Consider the following 26104-nt stretch of genomic DNA (forward strand, 5'->3'; position numbering starts at 1 on the left):
ATGTTCTAGTTGCGGGCCGAGAGAACAGGAGCCTGCCGGGGGTTCTCCACTGTCTCGTCGGCCACCTCATGGGACGGTGCTCTCGAGTGATGAGAGGGGGCGGGAGCCCTTTGTCGCCTTCGGTTTCTCCGAGTGATGGCCATGACTTTTAGTTCGATGTCCTTACAAACGGCGCCAACCTGTTTCGGGTAAAAACTTATATTAGGTGGGATGGATCGAGATTAGGATTAATGAGGGCCGGATGCTCGGAGACTGCTGGGATACCTGCATAGGACAAGAGTTAGACTACCCTGGGGGTGGATCCGGGATCGCCCCTCCGACGATCAAGTTAGTTGATGTGTATTAATTGGGATTTGTGAAGTGGACTGTCTAGAATTCCTTACCTCAATAAATGGGGATCTGCCCAATATTTATAGGTGTTGAAATGTGTGAAGAATGTCTCTTCCATGCTGGCACAGAATTTAAGGCAGGTGGGTCCCACTAGAGGACTTCCACGCTTGCAGCAGGCCTTGGAGCCTTGGAGCATGTAGTGGCCCACGAGGTAACATTGGGCCTAAACAATTCATATACATGCATGCTACTCGATCATTCTGTTTATCCTTTCATTACCCACATGTTATTTTAGCTAATCTAAGACCTAAAGAACTAATCTAATATTAATCATGTAATTTGAACAACCTGTTGGATTTCCTTTAATTTTATCGCTAACACTAGTAGAATAAATGCTTATTGTTGCAGTCATTAAGTGGCCTATTGCGATAGTTTTGGCTGCTCAACAATTAAGCGGGCAGCAATAGGTAATTAATATATTGCAGCCGTTTTTAACTGCAGCGATATTTGAACATATTGCTGCGGTTTTTGGGAAAAACCGCGTCAATATTAGTAATTTATATCAGAATAATGCATCATATTGTTGCAATTTCTGGGAAAACCGCAGCAATATGATGTATTTAATAATAAAAAATACGCATATTGTTGTGGTTTCTTCCTAAATTCAAAGCAATCGACGTTGGGCAGATAAATTTTTTTTTTTTTTTTTTTTTTTTGCATTTTGCCATCAAATTTGAAAAACAAAAAGGCTGAAATAAAATAAAACACTTTTTATTGAAACTAATGACGAAAAATTATTATATAAAATTCAAAAACATAAAAAATACAAAAAGACAGATTATATTATTACAATATATTTAAGGCAGATTATAAAAAAACAAAATTATAGTACCAAAAAAACAGCAGATTTGAAAAGAAATTATAGCAATTATCTTAAAAATCACCCCACATAAGAACAAGAATGAAACTTCAAAAAGAATATAAGAAAAAATTTATACTACAACTATAATATGGTAATATCACAAAACACTAGATCTAAAAATATTATAACAACAAACAATTACCAAAATAACAACAATTACAAAAATAACAATGGAAAAAAAATGGAAAAAAACACAAAATTTTGAAAACCAAAAAAAACGAAAAAAAATGAAAACGAAACAGATACTGTTCATCGGAGGCCGAACTGCCGCATTTCGCCATGGTGAGGACGAAGGAGAGGGAGAAGAAACCGTTTAGTTGTCGGCGGGATGATGTCGAACAGCATGTGATACGAACGGCGTGTGAGACAAGCAATCTCGAGACGAACAAGCTAACGTGTGAGACGAACAAGTCGCCGGTTCTTTAATGACGTCGGCGGGAAGATGTCGTCGGATCGAAGGGCAGATGAGAGAGGCATGAATGAGAGGCGTGAATTGAACAGATGTCGTGAGGCGAGAGGCGAGAGGTGAGAGGTGAGAGGCGTGAGGCGTGAAAGAGAAGATGAGAGAGTGAAAAAACCCTAGCAAGTGTGTGAGAGCTGAGAGGCACTCAAATATAACCTACACTACTACAAAATAGGGCTATAGCAACGACCTAAATGTATTGGCAAAGATCCGTTAAATGTTGCCATAGACCTATAGCAACAGTTTATATGGCGTTGCCAATAGGTGGCACTGCTATAACTCTGTCGCAACAGTTTTGATGCCTTAGGCAACAACTTTATAATATTGTTGCCATAGTTATGATTAGCAACGCTTTTCTTTGGCAACAATTTTTAACTTTTGCCAACAGTTTTACTATACATAAGGCAACAATTATTATGTTATATTAACAATTACTTAGGATTTAAAGCAACAGTTTTAGTGTTAAGGCTAACACTTTTATTATCTATAGCAGCACTATCAACAGTCTATTACAACGTTTTGCAACACTTTTGTAGTCTATAGCAACATTTCTTGATACAGCTATTGCGACACTTTAACATGAGTCTATAACAACGTTTCTTGCTACACTATTGCGACATTTTTATGTGAGTCTATAGCAACGTTTTTTCGTACAACTATTGCGACAATTTAATATGAGCTTATAGCAACAATTTAATACGCATTTGTTCAGTAGCTCATTAAAATGAAAATATTATACCAATATATCCAACTACTACAAAAATGAAACATTTATTTCAAATTATGTTTTTCTTAATATTAAAATGAAATATCCATAACAATCATTCTAATAACAAATACCATTGTGATAATATATATATATCAATTCAAAAAACTAATGAATCTCCAAAAAGAACTAATAGTTCAAACAATCCAAAACCTATATACTACCTCCGTTTCTAAATAAATACAACATTTGCATAGTGTTTACTATTCACAGTTTAAACTTTAATTAGCTTTGGTGATTTAGGGTTTAGAAAAAACATAGTCATGTGGGATCTTGTTAGATTCGTCTTCATGTGAATTTTTTTAATATCAAATTTTTATAATTTTTACTTATTGATGATTGAAGATATTAATGGTTAAAATAATGCATTGACAAACGTAAAAACAAGAAGTGTTGCACTTATTTCGAAACGGAGGAAGTAGTATTTAATTTAGTTGTCCATAATCCGTCCAGAAGAATTTCAATTTATGCCCTTCCTACCATTCTTGTATCTACCTTTCTCCTTATATCTACCATCCTATAAATAGAAAAATAATAGTCAATATATATAATAGGAAAATTAATGCATGTAATCAAACACCAAAAGCTCACAAACATTAAACAACATGATTTCACAAGCATCAAACATCATACTTCTAAATCTACATATAACAAAATAAGTAAAAAAAAGTTCTATAAACCATACCTAAATGCATCCATGACTAATAAAGAGAGTGGTATCTCAATATTATTTATGCATCACTTGAAAGTGTAGATACCAATACTGTGGCAATCATTTCTGCGGTCAAGCTAGGGTCTTTTTTCCGTAGTCGCCCAAGTGAAGCAGCAATTGAATCAAGAGTGTCAGGTTCTTCAGGTTCCTTGCTCATATTTGGTAATTTTTAGGCTTGAGACTCAAATTCCTTTGATACTCTTTCCATTCCAGCAGTATGAGTGATCAAATCTCTTTGCACGTCTGCAATTACAACTTTTTTGATAGAATCAATGACCTCCTCTGGCAATGTTAAAGATGTACTTAATTCTTTATTTTTTTGCATCTTATGGGAAACATCTAGTCCATGTAATCGTTTTGAACCTGGTGCATTTCCCATCACTTCATCAAATGAATCCTTATGAGATTCACTATTCTGATCATCTTGTAATGCCTCCAGTTCCCGCATGGCTTGTTACATATATTAAAATACATTGTTAGTGAGCTTAAATTAAATAATCAAATCTATAATATACATAATCATAATACAAGAATAACAAAATACATACTATCTTTTTTTGCGTATCATCATAAGGTCGATCATAAACTTTTCCTTCTTTTCGATGACGTGTCTCTTCAAACATCTCTCTTTTTTATGGTGCCTTACCCTTTTCACGCAACTGAGATAACAATGAACAAAGCCGGATGAAATATGTACATTTCATTTCATGGTCAATGTAAATATATATTATGCTAAATATGGTATGTATCTCAAACCATCTTGTCATAACGCATGGCAAATGATACTGGACCAACTGTGTGCATATTGTCTAACTCTTCGCGATTTTCCAAATTTGGCAAACTTGTTTTCTAACAGCAAAAAAAAAAAAAATGTTAGACATGGAAATAATTCAAAATCATAAAAATATATTATGCTTTAACCTACCTTTGCTGCATTAGTCTCCCAATAAGCTAGAAGTGTTTTGAAATGTGCCTCAAGTGCTCTTCCTGGCGGATGTTTCAATCTCTCTTCATAGCTATCATATGCTTAATGATGTAGCTTTTTAAACCTACATTTGAATCTTCTCCAGGATTGATCAAGGGTTTCATATACCCACTCTTCAGATTCAGGTGGAAGGATATACTTGCTCAAAATAAAAAGTTGGTTATGTATTAATAAAAAAATAAATAAAATCTACATAACACATAAAAAAAATAACACTCACTTTCACATAATCCCATATTTTGTCCTTATTTGGAACTTTTTGCTAATTTGTGCAAGTTAAAGGGGCCCAATTGTAGTCATGAGCAATAGTTCCTAAGAATCGAGTAAGCTCATTCCTAGCCTTTTCTGGATCAATAGGTTGTCCTTTGTCATTATAATAGATAGCAACACGGTCTTCCAATTTGCGAGCATGGACATCAAACATATTAGTCGGCCCATGACCTTTCTTTATAGCACCTAAAAAAAATAAAAGACAAAAAGCACATCATTAAAGTTACAAAAATAAGCTAGAATGAATCCAAATTAGCCTAAAAATGTCCATTGATACTAAAGTTGACTATTTTCTCCCCTCGTCGTTTTATCTTCTGCCCTAACTTTTTTTGCTCTCCTTGGGAAATTCTATAAGTTCTAGTTGATTTAACTATGTTACGCATGAAACAAGAGTACATCAAAATTCCTTGGGAAAGGTTACATGATAATGACACAGCACACACAGTATAAATTCAAGGGCTAACAATTCGTGAGCTAACACTTCAACTACAAATTGTCAATTCCAATTACAATTGTCAACTCTACTGAAAAGTAATTGAATTTTTTTTTTTACAAAGTTTAAGAGCTAACACTTCAACTACAATTGTCAACTTCACTGAGCTGTAGAATATTTTGCCGGATAGATCATTATTAACAACCTCTCACAAGATAGAGGCCCCTTCTATTACACCATACTAGGTAACATCTCCATCAATAGGATTTTGATCCCTTGAGCTTGCAAAACTTGAAGTTAGAGTTGTTAATGTGACTCCGCTATTTTGAGTCTTTAATCGTGAATCACGTTGTTGTATTCAAGGTTTTAATGATGACAAATAATGTCATTGAGTCTAGGAAAATAAATTAAGTCTAGTAAACTGATTGACCAGTCCGCTCCTAGAATCCAGGAGACTAGAAACTGACTGACCAGTTAGCTCCTAGAATCCAGGATACTGGAAACTGTTTGACTAGTCAATCCTAGAATCCAGGAGATCTAACTAACTACCAAATATTCAGCCTCAACAACAAATTTCACGCGGAATATGGAATTAATGGTTGATTGTACGTGGATTTGAATGTGGAGTTAGTTGGAGAAGATTAAGGATGATGTGGCTACATCAACGGATAGATCATGGGACACTTCGAACTCCCATGTCTATGTAAGTGGAGCAAAAATAGGAGTTGTTGTGATCTTCTAGTTATAGCTCAATAATGAACCAAGATAGACAAATAACTTCCCAGATTTATTCGTAATATTTTATAAGGAAGTTTATTTTCGGTTTTAATACTCTTCAAAGCAATAATTCTTGTAATACTTTCTAGTGTTGGGTGAGTGAGATTTAGATAACAAAATCTTGTAATCAAGAGTGAGAAAGAGAAAGAGAAGACTTCGAGTGAAGTCAAGTGAGAAAAGTCACGTGTTTAGGGGAACAAGTACCTAGAGGAATAGAGAAGGTCCAATATTAGGTTGTACAAAAGAGAGTCTTTTGGCCTAGTATATTAAAGAGAGTTTTAGTCAAAATCCCTCGTGGTCAAGGTTTTTATTCCTATTGGGCCTAAGAAGTTTTCCTTGTAAAAATATCGTGTGCTTGTCTTATCTCTTTCTAATTTCGAGTTTGTTTAAATTTCGCAAAAAGTTTGAAAATCTCCCCAACTACAATTCACCCCCCTCTTGTAGTTAATCTGGTGTTTATACTAAACTAACAATTGGTATCAGAGCCCGGTTCTCCAAAATCAGTTAACATTAAGGAGCTAGTACCTGGTTGATATGAACACTACGGGAGAAAGGCTAGACAAAGGCGACTTGCCCAAGACCAAGGTATTTTTTAATGTTATTGAAGAAGAGTTATTAGAACTTAAAAAGAACCAACTTATTAAATTGCTCTTAAAAACTTTGGATGACTACAAGGCAATCTGAATTAGAGAAGAGAATGTAGAGAATGCCTTAGAAGTCACTAAAGAACCTTCAAACTGGTTTGAAACTTTAAACTCAAGTATTGAGGAACGGTCTTTTTGAAGTGTTTGATGAAAACCGATGTATTCAAGAAGCATATGAAAAGGTTAAAAATGAAAACTATTTCTTGAATATGGAATTGGCAGAATTGAAGTTAGCTGTTCCTAAAGGAACCAGTTCCCCTAGAAATACCAGAACAAATTTCGAGAAGTTGAAATCTGACTATGAATTTGTTTTAAATGAAAATCTGGTACTTCAAGGGAAATTGGAATCTTTAAGAACCAAATCTCCTGATCCAGTTAGCTTGATACAAAAATATAAAAATGAAGGAGGAAATGGACTAGGTTTCAATCATAAGAAGAAAACCAAAATGAAGAAATATTTTTGATTTGCCATGCAACCGAATATGTTCTTACTTTGGGAACAGTGTTCACTTAGTGTCTAACTGTTCCATAATAGAAGAACATATTGAAATGGACACTCGCTTAGTTAAGCAAGTGTGGAAAGTTAAAAGGAACTCAAGCCCGACAGAGGAACCCAAGTCAGACTGGGTTCCTACCACTAACTAATTGTTCTAGATATAGGCTAAAGTGAGGGGGAACAACCTGTGGTACCTCGATAGCGGTTGTTTAAAGCACATGACTGGAGACAAAACCAATTTTCTCTCACTTTCAGTCTATGAAGGAGGAACCGTGACATTTTGAGACAATCTTACAGGTAATATAGTAGTTGTAGGTAACGGTGGGAAATCTCAGTCATATTCCATAGATAATGTATTCTTGGTTGAGGGTTTGAAACATAATTGACTTAGTATTTCTCAGTTTTGTGACAAGGGGAACAATGTGAAGTTTACTAATGAATGTTGTGTAGTAAGTGATGTAGATACATGTAGCAAGATTCTAGAAGGAACTATGAAGGGAAACACTTATATTGTTGACCTAAACCTAGTTCCTAGGAACAATCTGACTTGTATAAGCGCGATAGATAATGATCCACTCCTTTGGCATAAAAGGTGTGGTCATGCAAGTATGACCTTGCTCCATAAGCTAAGCTAAGTGGTAAGTACTTAGTTGTTGGTCTTCCAACAAGCAAGGTCTCAAATTATGAAGGTTGTGGCACGTGTGCAAAAGAAAAACATGTTAGATCCTCGTTCAAACCAAAGAAGATGGTAAGTACACAAAGTCCACTTAAATTAATTCACATGGACTTATGTGGGCCTATTCGTACCCAAAGCAAATCAGGTAAGAGATATGTACTAGTTATGGTTGATGGTTTTTCAAGATACACTTGGGTTTTTTTTCTTCATAGTAAAGATGAAACTTTTGATGAATTTGTGATCTTTGCTAAAAGAATTCAAAGGGTAAGTGGTTTTAAATTGAAACATTTACGTTCTGACCATGGTTAGGAGTTCGAAAACTCCAAGTTTGATGATTTTGGCAGCAATGAAGGACTAGATCACAACTTCTCTGCTCCTAGGTACCGACAACAAAATGGCGTGGAAGAAAGGAAAAATTATACTCTGGAGGACATGGCTAGAACAATGCCAATAGCCAGCAATCTTGCAAATAACTTTTGGACAGAGGCAGTGAACATCGCTTGCTATATCATCAATAGGGTCATGCTGAGACATATTACCTTGAAGACCCCCTATAAGCTTCTCAAAGGAAGAAAACCCAACATCTCTTAGTTTAGAGTCTTTGGCTGTAGATGTTTTATGCACAACAATGGCAAAGATAATCTAGGAAAATTTGATGCTAGAAGTGATGAAGCAGTTTTTATAGGATGTGCTTTTAAAGAGTAAAACATACAAAGTCTACAACAAAAGAATAATGTGTGTTGAGGAAAGCATCCATATCATTTTTGATGAAACTAACTGATTAGTAACGCACTTTATGACTTTCTTTTGGCTTGTTTTGGCTCCCTTTTTTCCCCTTTTCTTCCCTCTTTCTCCTCACTTTTTCCTTCTATTTCATTCACTTGATCATACTTGATCATAGTGACATTTGCTAGATTTTCGATCTATTTTGATCGAATTTCTAGCACATATGCTTTCACCATGTTTGCTCGTGTTTTTATTGCAGGTATGACCCTTTTCGGGGCCGAGTAATGCGAGTCATGGCACAAGGGAACGAGCTAGAGGATGAGAGGGAGCATGAGGTGCGCTTGGTATGCCCCGCACACGATGGTGCGCCCGCACACGCTACTGGTGCGCCCGCACCATCGACCATTTTTGGAGCAGAAAACAGACGACATTGGTGCGCCCGCACCAAGCACAAGGTGCGCCCGCAGCTGTGTCTGGTGAACCCGCACCAAGCACAAGGTGCGCCCGCAGCTGTGTCTGGTGAGCCCGCACCAACTGCTGGTGCTCCCGCACCATCTACGGAGCCTTCTTACAAGGAGATAGAAGACTCAGGTGCGCCTGCACCTGAGGTCTGGTGCGCCCGCACCTCCTTTGGTGCGCCCGCACCATGTGTTCCGGAAAAGAAATTTCTATCATTAAACCCTTTTTCTCTTTTAGTTTTAGACTAACGCTTTCATTCTATCTTTCACACAATATTTTAGGGTTTTGTATTAGAGAGAAAACACTTTAGTTTACATTGGTAATTGAGATTAGTAATCATAGTTTGAGATTCCATTGATATTGAAGGTACTTTTCGTTCATCTTAATTAAAAGTTTTAGTTTTTATTTCATTCTTTCCGTCTTTGTTCTTGCTTTTGATTATTGTAAATCTTTATTCTCTTAGCCCCATAATTGCGATTTACATTAGTTTAATCATTACTTAATCATGTTTAGCCTTAGATTAGTCATAGATTTATTGTTTAATTGCTTTAACTCCATGATTAGTGAGTAGTTTCATTGATCTTGGTGTTTTGAAACCTTAGGATAGATATTGATCACATTTATGCTTTGGTATTTAGATTTCAAAAATTCTTTAGTCGAATTTTGACTCTTTTATCATCCCGAAGAATCAACTTAATTTCTAGGCCAAGATATTGGGTATAAATTAAAGGGATCCTTTATTAGGGGTTTCCCGAACTTATTGAATCTCTTAATCAATTGACTAAAGACCATTCGAGAGAGGATTTAGTTGATTGATTAAGTGATTATTCTTGAGGACCATTCGAGAGAGGACTCAAGTAATTTAGAGGGAAACTAAACCTTGCATAATCATCACCGTACATCACAATCGCATTAGCATTCATTGGCTATTCTTATTCATACTAGTAACCTTAACTCTAGCGTCTTTTATCTAATATTTAAACTCGTGTTATTTGCTTGTTCGTGCTATTAGTTAGATTTAATCGATACCAAAACTCTTTCAAACCCCCAAATAACCTTCAATTAGGTAGTCTAGACTTGATAGACTTTAACCAATCCCTGTTTCCCTGTGGATGGACCCTTGACTTGCCCTTACTATTCCCTTAGTAATTGCTTGTTAGGACTATAAATATTGTTTGGAAAGCGGTTCTTAGTGTCTTAACGACACACTAAAAACCTCTTATCAAAATGGCGCTGTTGCTTGGGACTTGAATCCGGGTCTCTCGGGTGAGAGCCGATGGTGCGCCCGCACCTACATGGGGTGCGCCCGCACCAGACCTAGCTGGCGACTTTTTTCGCGTTTCCTTAGTTTGTTTCGGGCCTTCACTCCTCTTCTCCTCATATTTTTGAAAACTCTCTCACACTCAATCACTTTCTCTCTCTTCCTCCTCTCTAGATCCGACCACCACAACACTTTTTCGGTGATTTTCGACGGCAAATCTCACCTGAATCTTCATCATCTTCCTCTCTACACCATTCAAGAGCACGAAAATTGGGGTTTTGCAAGGTTTTGAATTTCTAGGGTTTCGAATTTGGGGATTTTCATCTCCGTGTTGGTAACTCTCTTCTAATCCTTGATTTTTCATTAATCATCTAGTAATTTGGACTTCTAGTGTGTTGTCTTTTAGATTGCATGCTTGTTTTCCTTATTTTTTTTATTATTCATGAACTTTGATCATAATTGTGTTTGATATTGTGGTGAACAAGTGTATTTCATGTTGTTTGTGGTATTTTCAAGATATTCAGAATTTTTATGAACTATACATTGCATGAATTTCAAGGTGTTGTTGCTTCTTGTGCACTAATTGTGGTTGGTTTGGAAAATTTGGCTTGAAAGTCTCTTTGTGTGGTGATACTCTTGCTTGTTAGCAACTTGGTTGCTATTGTTTGTGGATTGGCTAGCTTGTAGATTTTAAGATTAGTTTTTGATTTTCCTTTTTGTGTGTTTCTTTGTGTGGTTTGATTTTTCTTTTTGTGTGTTTCTTTGTGTGGAGAGTCTGTTTTGTGGTGTGTCGTTGCAACTGATCATAACTTATCCTTCCCCTTTTACAAAACAAAAAATTTTACCACCATGGGAAGAAATAGTGGTGAAGGCTCCTCTAGGTCTAAGCGAGCAAAGACCGGGTCCTCTTCACAAGGACCCTCGTCTAGCTCACATCCCCCTCCCCTCTATGCTCTAAAGTTTCCCAATGCCGCTCATAAACAAATTTTTACACAACTTTCTGAGCGCACACTTCGTCCAACGAAGTTCTATGACTCCACTACCTGCTTCTACCTTAGAATCAACTCGATGATAAGGGAGATGGCAGATAATGTCGGGTTATCGGACTTCCTTAGTGTCCGCAAACCTACTTATGATCAACTTACTCTTGAATTTTTGAGTACGTTGAACATAAGTAGGGAGGCGAACACAGGTGCTCTAACTCTTCAGTTTCGTATGTTTAATCAAGCTAGAGCACTCTCGTTTGACGAATTTTGTGAGGCATTCGGGATGGATTCTCGAGCTCCCTGTGATGCCCCTTTGGGCACAATCTAGCAGGGATACAATGAGCAAGCATGGTGGGCTAAGATCACCAACGACACGACTCCGTTTCGGACGAACTCATCCAAAGCGTCGGAGATCATCCATCTTGCTCTCCGTTACTTCCATAGGATGTTGGTTTACACCATTTTTCCTAAACAGGAAGTCGGTCAGTTGAGAAAGGACGAGCTGTTGGTTCTTTGGTTGGCCACTGACGGGGCCCACCATAGAGCCCGAATTAACTTTGCGGCACTCTTCCTGAACAGACTCCAGGAGATTCGGGGGGGCACTACGGTATCTGGGGAGATCGTTTGTGGTGGGATGATCACCCGGATAGCGTCCTACCTCGAGTTGGATGATGACCTGGCTCGCTTGGAAGCTAGCGTGCCTACTGTTGGTCAGTCCAACAAATAGGATGGTGCGAGTCTACAGCAGATGAAATTTCTGCGCAATTACCAGAAGGACAACTGCATTTGGTTTATGGGGGGCTACCTTATTGTTCTATAGATCCTGACTTCATCTGGGACCTCCCCGCTAAGAGTGAAAACCGTTGGTGGGTTCCCCCTATCTTTGTCGCCCCACGGGATGTCCCTGATAGGACTGACACTCAGTCCATCCCTACGAAGAGCATTCCACGAGCTCCGAGAGGTTCGAGGCGAGACCACCACATTCCCGAGAATGAGGTGGCCAAAGCTTCCTCCTCTCAATCGTTCGATATGGGCTCCGTCATGGCGGCTATAGCCCAGATGCAGGCCTCCCAGGAGGCCAATCACCGTGCGGTTACTGCTAGTCTTGCCGGTATCCGCACCGACCTTGACCATGTGTCTAGGGTGGCTTAGCGCACTCACCTCGCCAATGTCCACTCCGGAAATGAGCCTCCCTTCCCTAACCATCCCCACTATGCTCCTTCTTTCGACCCTCAAGAAGGGCCGTTTGAGGAGCCTTGTTTTCGTCCTTATCCCCACTACCCGTCTTACTATCCTAATGGGTACCCTGGTGGGTATTTCCCTCCTTACCCCCCTCCCGATGGGGGTAATGGTGGGAACTATTAGGAGCTTTTCATAACCCCTCTCCGCCTCCCTCCTTTTGCAACTCCGAGCGCGGAGTTTCGCTTAAGCTTGGGGGATTTGCATGTATGCCTATATCTTTGGGAGTTTTGGGGTCATCGATGGTTAGAATTTAGGGGTCTCATTGGTTTTTGGTAACAGTCGGTGATTGTTCCTATCTGTTGGTTTTGACTTCCCCTACCCTTGCTGCCTTCTCTTTCACCTGTACAGCTTTGCTTTGGTAGTTTTGTTTTGCTTTGCATAAAAAAAAAAAAAAAAAACAGCCACAAAAACATTTTCCACTTTTATTCTTTTTTCTTCTTTTTTCTGCATTTAGGATAGCTTGGTTGCATGCATGATTTGTGGCTAAAAGTGTTCATAACTTGATTGGAAGACCTTCCTTATATTAGACTTGATGATTTTGGAAGCCCTGTTGTGACTTTAAGCGTCTCTTGAAAACGATAACTTTTGGTAGAGTCTCTTTGAAATTAGGCGAGTTGGATGAATGGATTGCCTTGCCCCTTGTGCGACAAATCCCGAATAAGGGCCAAGAACCTCGTAAGACTCACTCACAACCCTCACCATTGATCGCCTAACTTGTGACTTGCATTTTAGCTCCCCAATATTACATAAGAACGAGCCTCTAGAAGAATGATTTAGGGCGTTTCTTTCGCTAGTAATAGGAGCTACAAAACCAAAATCTTGAATACTTGCATAATATCCGCTTCTCAACCCATCTGAGCCTTTCTATCCTATTTTTGCTTAACCCACATAATGAGTCATAGCCAAACTTTCCCCAAAGTGGAGTGCATGTCTAATTTGTGTTGAGTTGAGTTGTTATGGTACTAAGTCTTGGTTGAAAGTGAGTTAATGTGCTTGTATGGTCACAAAAGTAGAAAAAAAAAATAATTTGTGAAAAAGAAGGAGAAAAGAAATAAAAGAAAGAAAGATCTTAGGACAAAGGAAATAAAAAAAAAAAAGATCTTATTGTTTGATTTGTTTTTTTATTGAAAATGAAAAGAAAGAAAGATCAAATTGATGAGAAATATGAAAAAGTTCACAAAGTCAAAAAGAAACAAGTGAAATTCAAGGTTATTTGTGAGATTTCTCAAATTGAGATTGGTGTTAGGACTAGCTTGGGGGAGTATTTACCCCTAGTTTGTACTCCACTTATCCTATTTGCACCACATTCCTAGAATATAATCCACACCCCTAACCTAGCCCCGTTACAACCTTAACAAAGTCCCTTTTGACTTCTAGATTGGACTTGGTCTATTTAGTAGTGGCGGGCGAGATTTTGTGCAAGTCATGATGAGGGTCATCAAAACGTGGTACAGGCGAGCAATTATGGTTGAGCATCCCTAGGGAGGAGTCAAACTTGGGTCTTGGAAGTGGAGAAGAGTGAGAAATCATTCTTGGAAAGCTTTCTTTCAAAAAGACTCGGTTGATCGGTGGATTGAGTCCTTAGCGTCACTCTTGTGCTTCCTAATCATCTTCCCTCTTGTGTTTGGTTGGTCTCCTAAATCTTGCTATGAACTCATTTAGCTTGCATGTCATGTTTGCAACCTTGCATTAAGAGCATATAGGTTAGTTTATTGCATGTCTCCCTTTTCTTTTTATTCTCCTTTTCTTCTTCTTTCCTTCATTCTCACTCTTGGTTTACTTAAGGACAAGCAAAACGCTAAGCTTGGGGGAGTTTGATAAGTGCGTTCCTAACGCACTTTATGACTTTCTTTTAGCTTGTTTTGGCTCCCTTTTTCCCCTTTTCTTCCCTCTTTCTCCTCACTTTTCCCTTCTATTTCATTCACTTGATCATACTTGATCCTAGTGACATTTTGCTAGATTTTCGATCTATTTTGATCGAATTTCTAGCACATATGCTTTCACCATGTTTGCTCGTGTTTTTATTGCAAGTATGACCCTTTTAGGGGCCGAGTAATGCGAGACATGGCACAAGGGAACGAGCTAGAGGATGAGAGGGAGCATGAGGTGCGCTTGGTATTCCCCGCACACGATGGTGCGCCCGCACACGCTATTGGTGCGCCCGCACCAGCGACCATTTTTGGAGCAGAAAACAGACGACATTGGTGCTCCCGCACCAAGCACAAGGTGCACCCGCACTTGTGTCTGGTGCGCCCGCACCATCTACGGATCCTTTTTACAAGGAGACACAAGACTCAGGTGCGCCTGCACCTGAGGTCTGGTGCGCCCGCACCTTTGCATGGTGCGCCCGCACCTCCTTTGGTGCGCCCGCACCATGCGTTCCGAAAAAGAAATTTCTATCATTAAACCCTTTTTCTCTTTTAGTTTTAGACTTACGCTTTCATTCTATCTTTCACACAATATTTTAGGATTTTGTATTAGAGAGAAAACACTTTAGTTTACATTGGTAATTGAGATTAGTGATCATAGTTTGTGATTCCATCGATATTGAAGGTACTTTTCGTTCATCTTAATTAAAAGTTTTAGTTTTTATTTCATTCTTTCCTTCTTTGTTCTCTCTTTTGATTATTCTAGATCTTTATTCTCTTAGTCCCATAATTGCGATTTACATTAGTTTAATCATTACTTAATCATGTTTAGCCTTAGATTAGTCATAGATATATTGTTTAATTACTTTAACTCCATGATTAGTGAGTAGTTTCATAATCTAGGGTTAGGGTAAAAGTATGAATTAGGGTTTTAAATATGTTGTTGATGTGATTGTGATGTTTAGAGAAGTTTATGCATTGATCTTGGTGTTTTGAAACCTTAGGATAGATATTGATCACATTTATACTTTGGTATTCAGATTTCAAAAATTCTTTAATCGAATTTTGACTCTTTTATCATCCCCAAGAATCAACTTAATTTCTAGGCCAAGATATTGGGTAGAAATTAAGGGGATCCTTTATTAGGGGTTTTCCGAACTTATTGAATCTCTTAATCAATTGACTAAAGACCATTCGAGAGAGGATTTAGTTGATTGATTAAGTGATTATTCTTGAGGACCATTCGAGAGAGGACTCAAGTAATTTAGAGGGAAACTAAACCTTGCATAATCACCACCGTACATCACAATCGCATTATTCATTGGCTATTCTTATTCATACAAGTAACCTTAACTCTAGTGTCTTTGATCTGATATTTAAACTCGTGCTATTTGCTTGTTCATGCTATTAGTTAGATTTAATCGATACCAAAACTCTTTCAAACCCCAAAATACCCTTCAATTAGGTAGTCTAGACTTGATAGACTTTAACCAATCCCTGTTTCCCTGTGGATCGACCCTTGACTTATCCTTACTATTCCCTTAGTAATTGCTTGTTAGGACTATAAATATTGTTTGGAAAGCGGTTCTTAGTGCCTTAACGACACACTAAAAACCTCTTATCACTAACTCTCTGCGGGAACCAGGTTATGGAAGTGATTATGAAATTGGATTGACTCGTTGTGAAGAGTCAGCCAACTTTGATGAGTAACTAACACCTGCAGGTACTGATAAGAAGCATGTTCTTGAAAACGAGATGATTGTTACTGATCCTATTCGTCAAGGGGAACAGGCAGATGAAGGAACTCCTGATGGAACTGGAAGAAGAATCACATCTAGAGAATGAATCAACTGAAGAACCTCAAGCAGAAGGAACGGGAACAAGAAAGTTTAAACCAAAACCTTGAAAGCACCAAAACTCCCATCCATTGGAGTTAATCATAAGTGATATTGAGAAGGGAAGTCAGACAAGATCTCAGCTCAAAATATTCTGTGCATTCCAAGCCTTTTTGTCCATGACAGAACCTCGAGACCATAATGAAGCCCTACTAGAGTCTGACTGGATAAATGCCATGCAAGAGGAACTGAATGAGTTCCAAATGAACAATGTCTGGCATCTTGAGACCAAGCCTAAGAACCAAAAGGTGATTGGGTTGAAATGGGTCTTCAGGAACAAGCTGGATGAGCATGGAAAAGTCATAAAGAACAAGGTCATACTTGTATCTAAAGGGTACAATCAACAAGAAGGTATAGATTTCGATGAAACCTTTTCTCTTGTTGCTAGGATAGAAGCTATTAGAATTTTGATTGCATTTGCTGCATATATGGGGTTTAGGTTGTATCAAATGGACGTTAAATGTGCTTTCTTTAATGGATATTTAATGGAAGCTGTCTATGTGGAACAACCTCCCGGATTTGAAAACCCTGATCTTCCAAACCAAGTCTATAAGCTAGATAAAGCTCTTTATGGGCTGAAACAAGCTCCTAGATCTTGGTATGAAAGACTCTCAAAATTCTTGCTTTCACATGATTTCATAAGAGGCAAAGTTAATAGGACTTTGGTCCTTCGATCTAAAGGAACATACATTCTAGTAGTACAAATTTATGTAGATGATATAATTTTTGGTGCTACTCACGAATCTATTTGCAAGGAATTTGCTGATCTAATGAGTAGTGAAATTGAGATGAGCATGATGGGAGAGTTGAACTTCTTTCTTGGTTAGCAAATCAAGCAAACTGAAAGAGGAACAATGATCCATCAGCAAAAATATGTGATGGAACTACTGAAAAAATATGGACTGGAACAAGCAAAGACCAACCATACTCCTATAGGAACACGAACAAGGTGGGATGAGGATCCAAGTGGTGAAATTGTAGATTAGAAACGATATAGAGGTATGATTGGATCCCTACTTTATTTAACTGCTAATAGACCTGGCATTTACTTTAGTGTTGGTTTATGTGCCAGATTTCAATCAAATCTAAGGAATCACACTTGACAACAGTCAAAAGAATTCTTAGGTATTTGAAAGGAAGTGATGATAAATCTTTGTTTCTTCTATCCTCGAAGTGACATATTTGATCTAGTTAGCTACTCTGATGCTGACTATGCTAGAGACTTGGTAAATCGAAAAAGCACTTCTGGAATTGCTCAGTTCCTAGGAACAAGCTTCGTTTCTTGGAGTTCAAAGAAACAAAATACTGTTGCACTTTCAACAGTTGAGGCTGAGTATGTAGCAGCAGCCGCTTGTTGCTCCCAGGTATTATGGATTAAACAACATGTACGTGACTTTGGCATAAAATATAAGTGTGTTCCTATATTCCGTGATAATACTAGTGCAATATGTATTTCCAAGGATCCAGTACATCATTCTAGGGTCAAGCATATTCATATTCGTCATCACTTTTTGAAGGACAATGTAGAAAAAGGATTAGTCAAAGTTAAATTTTATCCCACTGAAAATCAAATAGCTGATATCTTGACCAAACCACTTCCTAGAGATAGATTTGAAAAGATACGCTTGGAACTAGGGATGATAAGAATAATTTGAAAATGCCTTTATATTTATTTCCCTAAGTAATATTCATTACTAAGTGTGTCTTGCAATTTTCATAAATCTTATTCATACACCTTGGTTAAGGTTGAGAACTCACATTAGTCTCATAATATTCCCCTTAGTGTCCTGACTAGTACATTGAGAATAATACAGTACTTGTACAACTTAGTTAGAAGGTATCATAAGCATGAGTTCAAATATTCTTCATTATTTTTCTCTCTTTTATTTTATTTTTTATTTTATATTTTTTTATTATTTTTTTCTCGAATTTCCATTTTCTTATTTTCATACGTTGCATTGTTTCGAAAAATTAAAATGCATGCCCTTTTTAAAAAAATGAATGTCTAAGAAAAGCGCAAAGCACCACATTAAATGAACCCTCCTCTCACACGCATAAAATCCCTTCATAAACCTTTCCCTCTATCTCATCATACTCGCGCTATTATTCACTCTGCAAAACCATCACATCCGAAAACTTTTCTTCCTTTCTCTCTCTTCTCAAAACCCTAATCTCCATGGCACCCAAACGCTCAAGCACCGAAAGCGATAATGGTATCGAGGTGTCAAGCCAAGAATCCTCTACATGCAAAGAAGAGTCGGTGGAATTGGAACTCTCTTTCAAGAAATTGGAAGATGATATTGAGGAAGAAGACGAAGTAGAGAGAGAAATTCAAATTCCCACGAAAAGAGGTAAAAAATTAGAGTCCTCAAAATTTTTAATTGGTTTTTGTGTGGATTTGGTTGGGTGCAAGAAAGTAAAGTGAACGGAATTTCTAGATATAGTTAAGTTTCAAAAATGGTCGGGAATTTATGTATTGATGAGGGGCTGTATGAATCTGAAATGACTGAATTTTGTTCAAAATTTGTGAATTCGAATGGTTTATGTATCAATGTTGTTGGGGGAAATCTTGTTCAGTTTGATGAACAAAAATTGAGTGATTGGTTCCATGTACCTGCTGTTGGTTACAAGGAGTATGTGAAGGGGAAGGCTAAACTAAATGTGCGTGGGTGGGGCTAAAAATGAAAAAGTTTTGAAATTTTTTGGTGGTCATCCTTTGGATCTATCTATGGATCAAAAAGACTTAAGCCCTTTTCACAAATTTCTTTTACAACTTGTTTGGGAGTTCCTTTTTCCTCGCACCTCAAAAAGAATCCAAGCCAATCTCCTTAATCTTTCTCTCATGTACTGCCTCGCCAACAACATTCACATCAATCTCCCTGCCCTAATCATCACTGACCTTACTCATTGCATTACCCACAAAATTCGCATTGGTTATGGGAATCTCATTACCATAATTCTAAAAAAGTGCAAGATTAAACTTTCCTCCAAACCCTTTTTTACCCTATAACCCAAGAACTACCAAACCAAAGACACCCTCTCTCGCCTAAGTCTACAAGTTAATTGGGGTGTGTTGGGGTTTGAGGTTGAAGAGGTGAAGATCAAGGTGGAGAAGGAGGCTACACCTGCTAGCAAGAGGAAGAGAGAAGAGGATGAAGGATCTGGGGTTAAGCAGGCTGTGAGGAAGAGCTAGAGGCTACCTGAACCTAGGAGGAACCCAGTTAGTAGGATCATGATTGACCTGGAGGAGGAGCAAGGTCCTTCAGGAACAGCTTCTCAAGCTGTGGATTTCCCTCTTCTGTCTACTTCGGGTCTGCATGGGATACTCAAGGATATTCAAGCTTCACTTGCCCTACTAGGAACAAGGGTGCAAGCTTTGGAGGCTCGAATTGCACATCAAGATGTTCACCATGATTAGCTTCTTCATGCTATGAACAAGGGTGCCTCCAACATTTGTACCAAGATCGATACTGTGTTGCTGCCTCCTTTTCCTTTCATGAACTTCCCTGATCCCAGTCCCTTCTACTTTAGACTTTAAATATTTTGATTTTGGGTTGTATATTTGACGAACAATTGCATCGTATTTTCTTTTGTTTTTCTTTTTCTTGTGGAAATCACAAGCATTTCAATATATGCATCTTTCTTTTTCCAATTCTCATCATCGTCGCTTTTGCTTCTTGAACTCTGCTCCTGATATACTACTATTTTGTTGTGCTTGTTCCTGTGTCTTTCTCTTGGAATGTGTGGATGGCTAATATTCTGAGATAGCATGTTAGAGCTACTTGCCTTAATTTAAGATTGTTGACTCTACTAGTGCTGCAGGTTTCATGACTTAGTTTTGATGATGACAAAAGAGGTAAGATGTATTGGCACTTGAAAAACTTTCAGAAATTTCCTTAGTCTCTATTGTGTTTCTTGATGATCTTTGTCTTTGTTCCTAGGATTGTTGTCTCTTTTCCTAGTCACAGTTTAGTGTCTTAGAGTTTTTAAAAGTTTTGGAGTGTCTTAGAGTTTTCACATAATTTCTTGTTCGTTTCTTTTTCTTTTTCTTTTCTTAATCTTTGCCAATTATTTGTCATCATCAAAAAGGGGGAATATTGTTGTATTCAAGGTTTTAATGATGACAAATAATGTTATTGAGTCTAGAAAAATAAATAAGTCTAGGAAATTAATTATGTAACTTAGAATTTATTTTACATAAATTCATATTATCTTGAGAATAATTTATTTAATTATAACTTGTGCAGAAATGGTTATGAGTTTAACCTATTCAAGTTATTTAAACAAATTAGTTAATTTGTTCGAAATATTATGTGTTATAAATTGCTTTGAATTAACCAAATAACATGGAATATTATTTTGAATAAAATAATTTTCATGATATTTGTTAGAGTATGCGTTTGTTATTATTCTACAGGTTAAAAGAATTATTCTGTTGAAAACAAGTAATAACAAACCGAGCTAATGGAGGAAGCGCATCAGGCTGTAGTTCCTAGAAGCTAGGAGACTGGAAACTGACTGACCAGTCAGCTCCTAGAATCCAGGAAACAGGAAACTGTTTGACCAGTGAGTTCCTAGAATCCAGGAGATCTAACTAACTTCCAAATATTCAGCCTCAACAACAAACTTCACGTTGAATAGGTGTACGTGGATTTGAATGTGGAGTTAGTTAGAGAAGATCGTGGATAATGTGGATACATCAACGGATAGATCATGGGACGCTTCGTACGCCCATGTCTATGTAAGTGGAGCAAAATTAGGAGCTGTTGTGATCTTCTATATATAGCTCAACAATGAACCAAAATAGACGAATAACTTCCCAGATTTATTTGTAATATTTTATAAGGAAGTTTATTTTCGGCTTTAATACTCTTCAAAGCAATGATTCTTGTAATACTTTCGAGTGTTGGGTGAGTGAGATTTAGAGAACAAAATATTGTAATCAAGAGTGAGAAAGAGAAAGAGAAAGAGAAAGAAAAGACTTCGAGTGAAATCAAGTGAGAAAAGTCACGTGTTCAGGGAGAACAGGGTGACTAGAGAACAAGTTCCTAGAGGAACAGATAAGGTCCAATATTAGGTTGTACAAAAGAGAGTTTTTTGGCCTAGTATATTAAAGAGAGTTTGAGTCAAAATTCCTCGTGGTCAAGGTTTTTCTTCCTATTAGGCCTAGGAAGGTTTCCTTGTAAAAATCATGTGTGCTTGTCTCTTTCTAATTTCGTGTGCTTGTCTCTTTCTAATTTCAAGTTTGTTTTAATTTCACAAAAAGTTTGAAAATCTCCCCAATTACATTTCACCCCCCCTCTTGTAGTTGATCTAGTGTTTATACTAGACTAACACACGCTCCCTTGTGTTAAACCTATAACCATTGATAGAATACCTAGAATACCTCCTAGCCTTAGGGTTAGGAGCCTTGGCAAAACAAAAAACTTCGCCTTCAACTTGCTCACTTAAAACCCTTTCTTGAAACCAATCAATAAAATCATTCATATGGCTTTGTGCGCTAGTCCACTTACGCTTTCGATCTTGTTGACTATTCACCCAAATTTTGTGTTCTCTGTAAACAAAAGAAACATATATATAGATATATATACACATCAAAATTTAAAAAAGAAAGTAATTAATTCAAACTATATAAATATGGAACAATCTTACTTAATGTATTGTTCAATTGTTGCATTGTTGCAATTGAAGAGGATATATCTATGAGCTGGCTTCAAGCTTTGGAAGTCTAAAGAAAATCCTTTTCCTTTTCTTTTCCTTCCAATAGGATGTCCTCCCTTAGGGAAAATAGAAGATTCACCTTCTGCTTGATTCATTGCGAACTTTCTAGCACATCTTTTGTCCAATCTAGTACTCACACCTTCACGTAAATATCGAGAAATAAATGTCAAGCATTCCTCCATCATATATCCTTCAGCTATACTTCGTTTGGGAAAACTCCTATTTCGAACATAGAACTTCAACCTACCAAGGTACCTTTCAATAAAGTACATCCATCGATATTGTACAGGACCACCAAATTTGATTTCCTCCACTAAATGGATAGGTAAGTGCATGATAACATCAAATAAAGCTGGTGGGAATATAATTTCAAACTGACAAATTAACTCAACAACGTCAGTAGCTCTATTGAAACCATCAATATCTCTAAATAAATCATCCAACAAACCATCAATATCATCACATGCATTTAGATCATCACTTTTAGACCCAATTTATCTACGATTATTCTCGTAGATGAAGATGATTCCTTCTGCATTAACCACTCCCTAAATCCCTTTACGAACCCATCAACAGTCACATGATCATAAACAACATCTCCAGAATGACAAAAGCGCATAGAACATTTTTTACAAGGACAATAAATTTGTCCCTCAATAGCATCCTTTGTAAACTAATCATCAAGAAAATCATTCAAAGCTCCTTTAAAACCCTCTGATCCTCTAGGAAGATTCATCCAGTATTGATCCATCATTAATTTACCTGTGACAAGAATGAAAACTATATATATAAAGAAAGAACATATTAAAGTATACATTTTTTTGCCATGTATTTTCTTTTTTTGTTAATATATGATAAGATTAATAACTGACTAAGACCACTTAATTTCATCAAGGTGCGCAACAGGCAACTCAAGAAACAAATTCAAATAAAATATGTATGATGAAGGCTTCTTGTGGATTAAAAAGGGAGAAATTCAACTTATAGCAGTAGACTTAAATGAATACTACAAGCAAAATACTTTGTCATATTCAAAGACTCCAAGCAAAATATGTCAAAAATACTAGTCTACATACATGTTAGCACTTTACATTACTGTCACCCTCAAGGAAGTGATTACCAATTTGTGTTATGTGGCAAGGAACACACGACATGGACGAACCCCAACTTGTATAAATAATTTTTTCTTTCAAAATAAAAATTGTTCTTTTACAGCCTACAAATGGAGTATATACTATTGGTGATTTAATATGACAGAAAGGAGGACTTGGTGGTCGTAAAGCCTTCAACAACAGTAGATGAAGGTAATTTTGGAGTTAATCATTCATTTAATACGCTTATAGCCTTCTATCATGATGTTGTTCTGTAACACATTTCATTTCTACGTAAACAAAAATTGCCAGCAATTTAGCATCCTATTCTATGTTTTCAAAAACTCTCTAGTACAGAAATTGCCAGCAGTTTTGTGACTTTGTCAACAAACATACTTGTTAACTAAAAATAAAATGTGTTAGTGAAAGATGTAATACACGAACATCAGAAAATATTCCCCAACTAAGTTCAAATATGGCTATATACATTTTGGACATTACCAAACCCCGTCTAAAAAAAGCTGGTCTTGAGCCGCATGTCATACATGGTTTAATATTTTATGTCGTCACGTTTTATGCAATACCGCAAGAGGTAACTCATACAACAACAAACATTTGAAATCAGAAAAATGAAACAAAAAAATTGAGTATTTGAATTCAGAAAAATACACACATGAATTAAACTAACCCCGATTTCCCAATTAACAACCCTAATTTAGCCCTCAAAACCACACAAAGAAAATTCAATTATAATCGGCTACTAACTTAAAGCGCAAAATTGTGAAATTTAAGACCAAATTCCAAGAGATACATACCAACTCACGTTGTTCTTCTCGCCAATTCAGAACTAAATTTCGCTAATTTCGTCCCAATAAATAAGTTCAATTCGTCAATCTACAGTCAACATAAATTCTGTATTTAGAAAAGTCCAAATTTATATTCGCGAATCAAGGAAATTAGTAATTTTTTTCACCTGGAAGAGACTCACTGCAGCAAATACCCAATCACTCTACTGATGATGAAACAATAACAAAAAACTGAGGAGGAAACAGTGATGAAATGACCTGCACTATCTTCCTGTTGTTTCAAGAACGATGATGAAAAATAACAACAACGAGGATGGCGGAAGAGAAACAAGGCAGAGGCATGATTAAAAAGATATGTCTCAAAGCCCATAGGGTTTTGGGTGAGCATGTCGAGGAAAAAAATGGGGAGGGAAAACAAAAAACAGAAGCGCCGTATTGAAATTTTTAATAAACCTATTTTTGTTTTTATTTTAAAAAAATATTTTAGATACTTGACAAAAAAAACGTTGCTATATCTCATTAATATATTAAAAGAGTACAAACTGTTGCAATAAAATAGTCATAATATATAAGTGTTGCAATAGTTTTTCTACAACAACGGTTTCCAAAGTCAAAGTCTACTAAAATTAATAATTATCTAAGTGTTGCAATAACTATGATATAGCAACACGAGTAAAACTGTTGAATAAAAGGGCGTTGCTATGACCCTCTTTTGTAGTAGTGAAGCTAGCATCTTTAAATACTATTTAAGGATCTATTGCTGCGATTTCTATAAAGAACCGCAGTAATATATTAAAATAATATTTTTTTATATTATTTTAATATATTGCTGCGGTTTTTGCCAGAAATTGCAGTAATATGTTTGGTTAAATAGGTAAAAGAAATTCAAAAAAATTCCGTTGAAACTATATTGCTGCGGTTTTCGGTCGACGCCGCAACAATGTGGTAATTTTATATTTTTTTTCTTTTCTTTTTACGCGATATATTGCTGCATATGGGTAAAACCGCAGCAGTATCACCGCAACAATAAGCAGTTATTCTACTAGTGTAAATAACATATCATTAGAAAAGTAGTATTTTATGTGTTTCATAAACCAACCTATACTAATCTTTTTTAGGGTGCTTATAAAAAAGTGTGGTTATTCTTTTGCGTAAAACGTGTTGTGAATCGTATTAAGTAGAGCCAGTAATGGGCGACATGATTCTTGATTGTGTTCGTACCCTCATTCCCGAACTCAATTTTTGGTTCATTGACCATCTATGGAGTCAAGATTAGGAAATCTACATTCACTAGTAGAAAAATGAAGAAGGGTTGCGCTAAAAAAGGCATGTAGGGCTGCGCTTTTTGACAGCAGCCCTTTCAGTCGCAGCCCTTCACTTTTTAAGTAGGGCTGCGCTAGAAAAGCGCAGCCCTTAAGCTAGAAGGGTTGCGCTAGTTAGGAAAAAGCGCAGCCCTTCTAGCCTAGAAGGGCTGCGCTAGTTAGGAAAAAGCGCAGCCCTTCTGGGCTAGAAGGGCTGCGCTTTTTCCTAACTAGCGCAGCCCTTCCTACCAAAAAAAAAAATTAAAAAAAATTTTTTTTTTTGTCATTTTTTTACTCATAATCTCACATTTTCTGAAATTAAACAGAAGAGAAGAGAAACGAAACGAAAATACTAAACCCAAAACAATAAAAGAATGAAACGAAAATGAAAAAAAGGAACAAAAACTAATATAGAAAGAGAAGTATACAATAAGTATACAAGAACATTAATCAAAACAAAGATGAAAATACAAGAAATTATATACAAAGAGAAGTATACAAGAACATTAATCAAAATAAACAAAGAGAAGTATACAAGAATAACATTAATCAAAATAAACAAAGAGAAGTATACAAGATCATTAATCAAAACAAAGAGAAGTATACAAGAACATTAATCAAAACAAAGAGAAGTATACAAGAACATTAATCAAAACAAAGAGAAGTATACAAGAACATTATAGATCTGAAAATACAAGAACTACAACCTAATAATGTTTAAATACATAAAACAAAACCCAAATACATAATTTAAGGGGAAAAAAAATTTCGGAAAAACTTAAAATGGCTATTTGGAGGCTTAAACGACCTCGGATGGCTTAAAAAGCCTAAGCATCACAGCATAGCGGTGAGTTTGACTCGTTGGCTCGTTCTGCTTCCGAAAAGGTATCACAATAGGCAATCGGACTCCGTCGCCATGTTTAGTGCAAATCATTTCAAAGTTTTTGTCGCAAATGTTTATGGGAGTTTTTGAGAGAGAAGAGAGGATGAGAGAGAAAGAGGAAAGGAATAATGAGGGACGTGAGAGAGGAGAGAGAATGAGGGATAATATATTTGACGAATCCCCGCTCAATATTTCAAAGCCCGCGATTCCGAAACTTCAAATTTTTTCAGAAAGGGCTGAGCTTTTTTAAAAAAGCGCAGCCCTACTAAGCAGAAGGGCTACGCTTTTAAAAAAGCGCAGCCCTTCACTTAGTAGGGCTGCGCTTTTTTAAAAGCGCAGCCCTTCTTACCTACAGAAGGGCTGCGCTTATTTAAAAAAGCGCAGCCCTACT

General features: G+C 36.9%; 1 long non-coding RNA gene across 3 annotated transcripts; it reads right to left on the reverse strand.

Moving 5' to 3' along the window:
- Positions 1–2590: 2590 nt before the first annotated feature.
- LOC109134968 (uncharacterized) lies at positions 2591–23968 on the reverse strand. 3 transcript variants are annotated; one of them, XR_007274302.2, is made up of 10 exons: positions 23697–23968; positions 23539–23617; positions 21564–22394; positions 21425–21465; positions 4119–4634; positions 3950–4042; positions 3742–3852; positions 3557–3643; positions 3167–3436; positions 2627–2998 (listed from the first exon to the last, which is right to left on the reverse strand). It is a non-coding gene; the product is annotated as an uncharacterized LOC109134968 (long non-coding RNA). The 3 variants fall into 3 exon arrangements; XR_008969507.1 differs by having other exon boundaries at positions 2591–2998; positions 3167–3643; XR_008969508.1 differs by lacking the exons at positions 2627–2998; positions 3167–3436; positions 3557–3643; ... (1 more) ...; positions 3950–4042; positions 4119–4634 and having other exon boundaries at positions 20910–21465; positions 23697–23958.
- Between the last annotated feature and the right edge of the window lie 2136 nt (positions 23969–26104).

This window comes from Beta vulgaris, chromosome 5, assembly GCF_026745355.1.
Source record: "Beta vulgaris subsp. vulgaris cultivar EL10 chromosome 5, EL10.2, whole genome shotgun sequence".
Classification (NCBI taxonomy): domain Eukaryota; kingdom Viridiplantae; phylum Streptophyta; class Magnoliopsida; order Caryophyllales; family Amaranthaceae; genus Beta; species Beta vulgaris.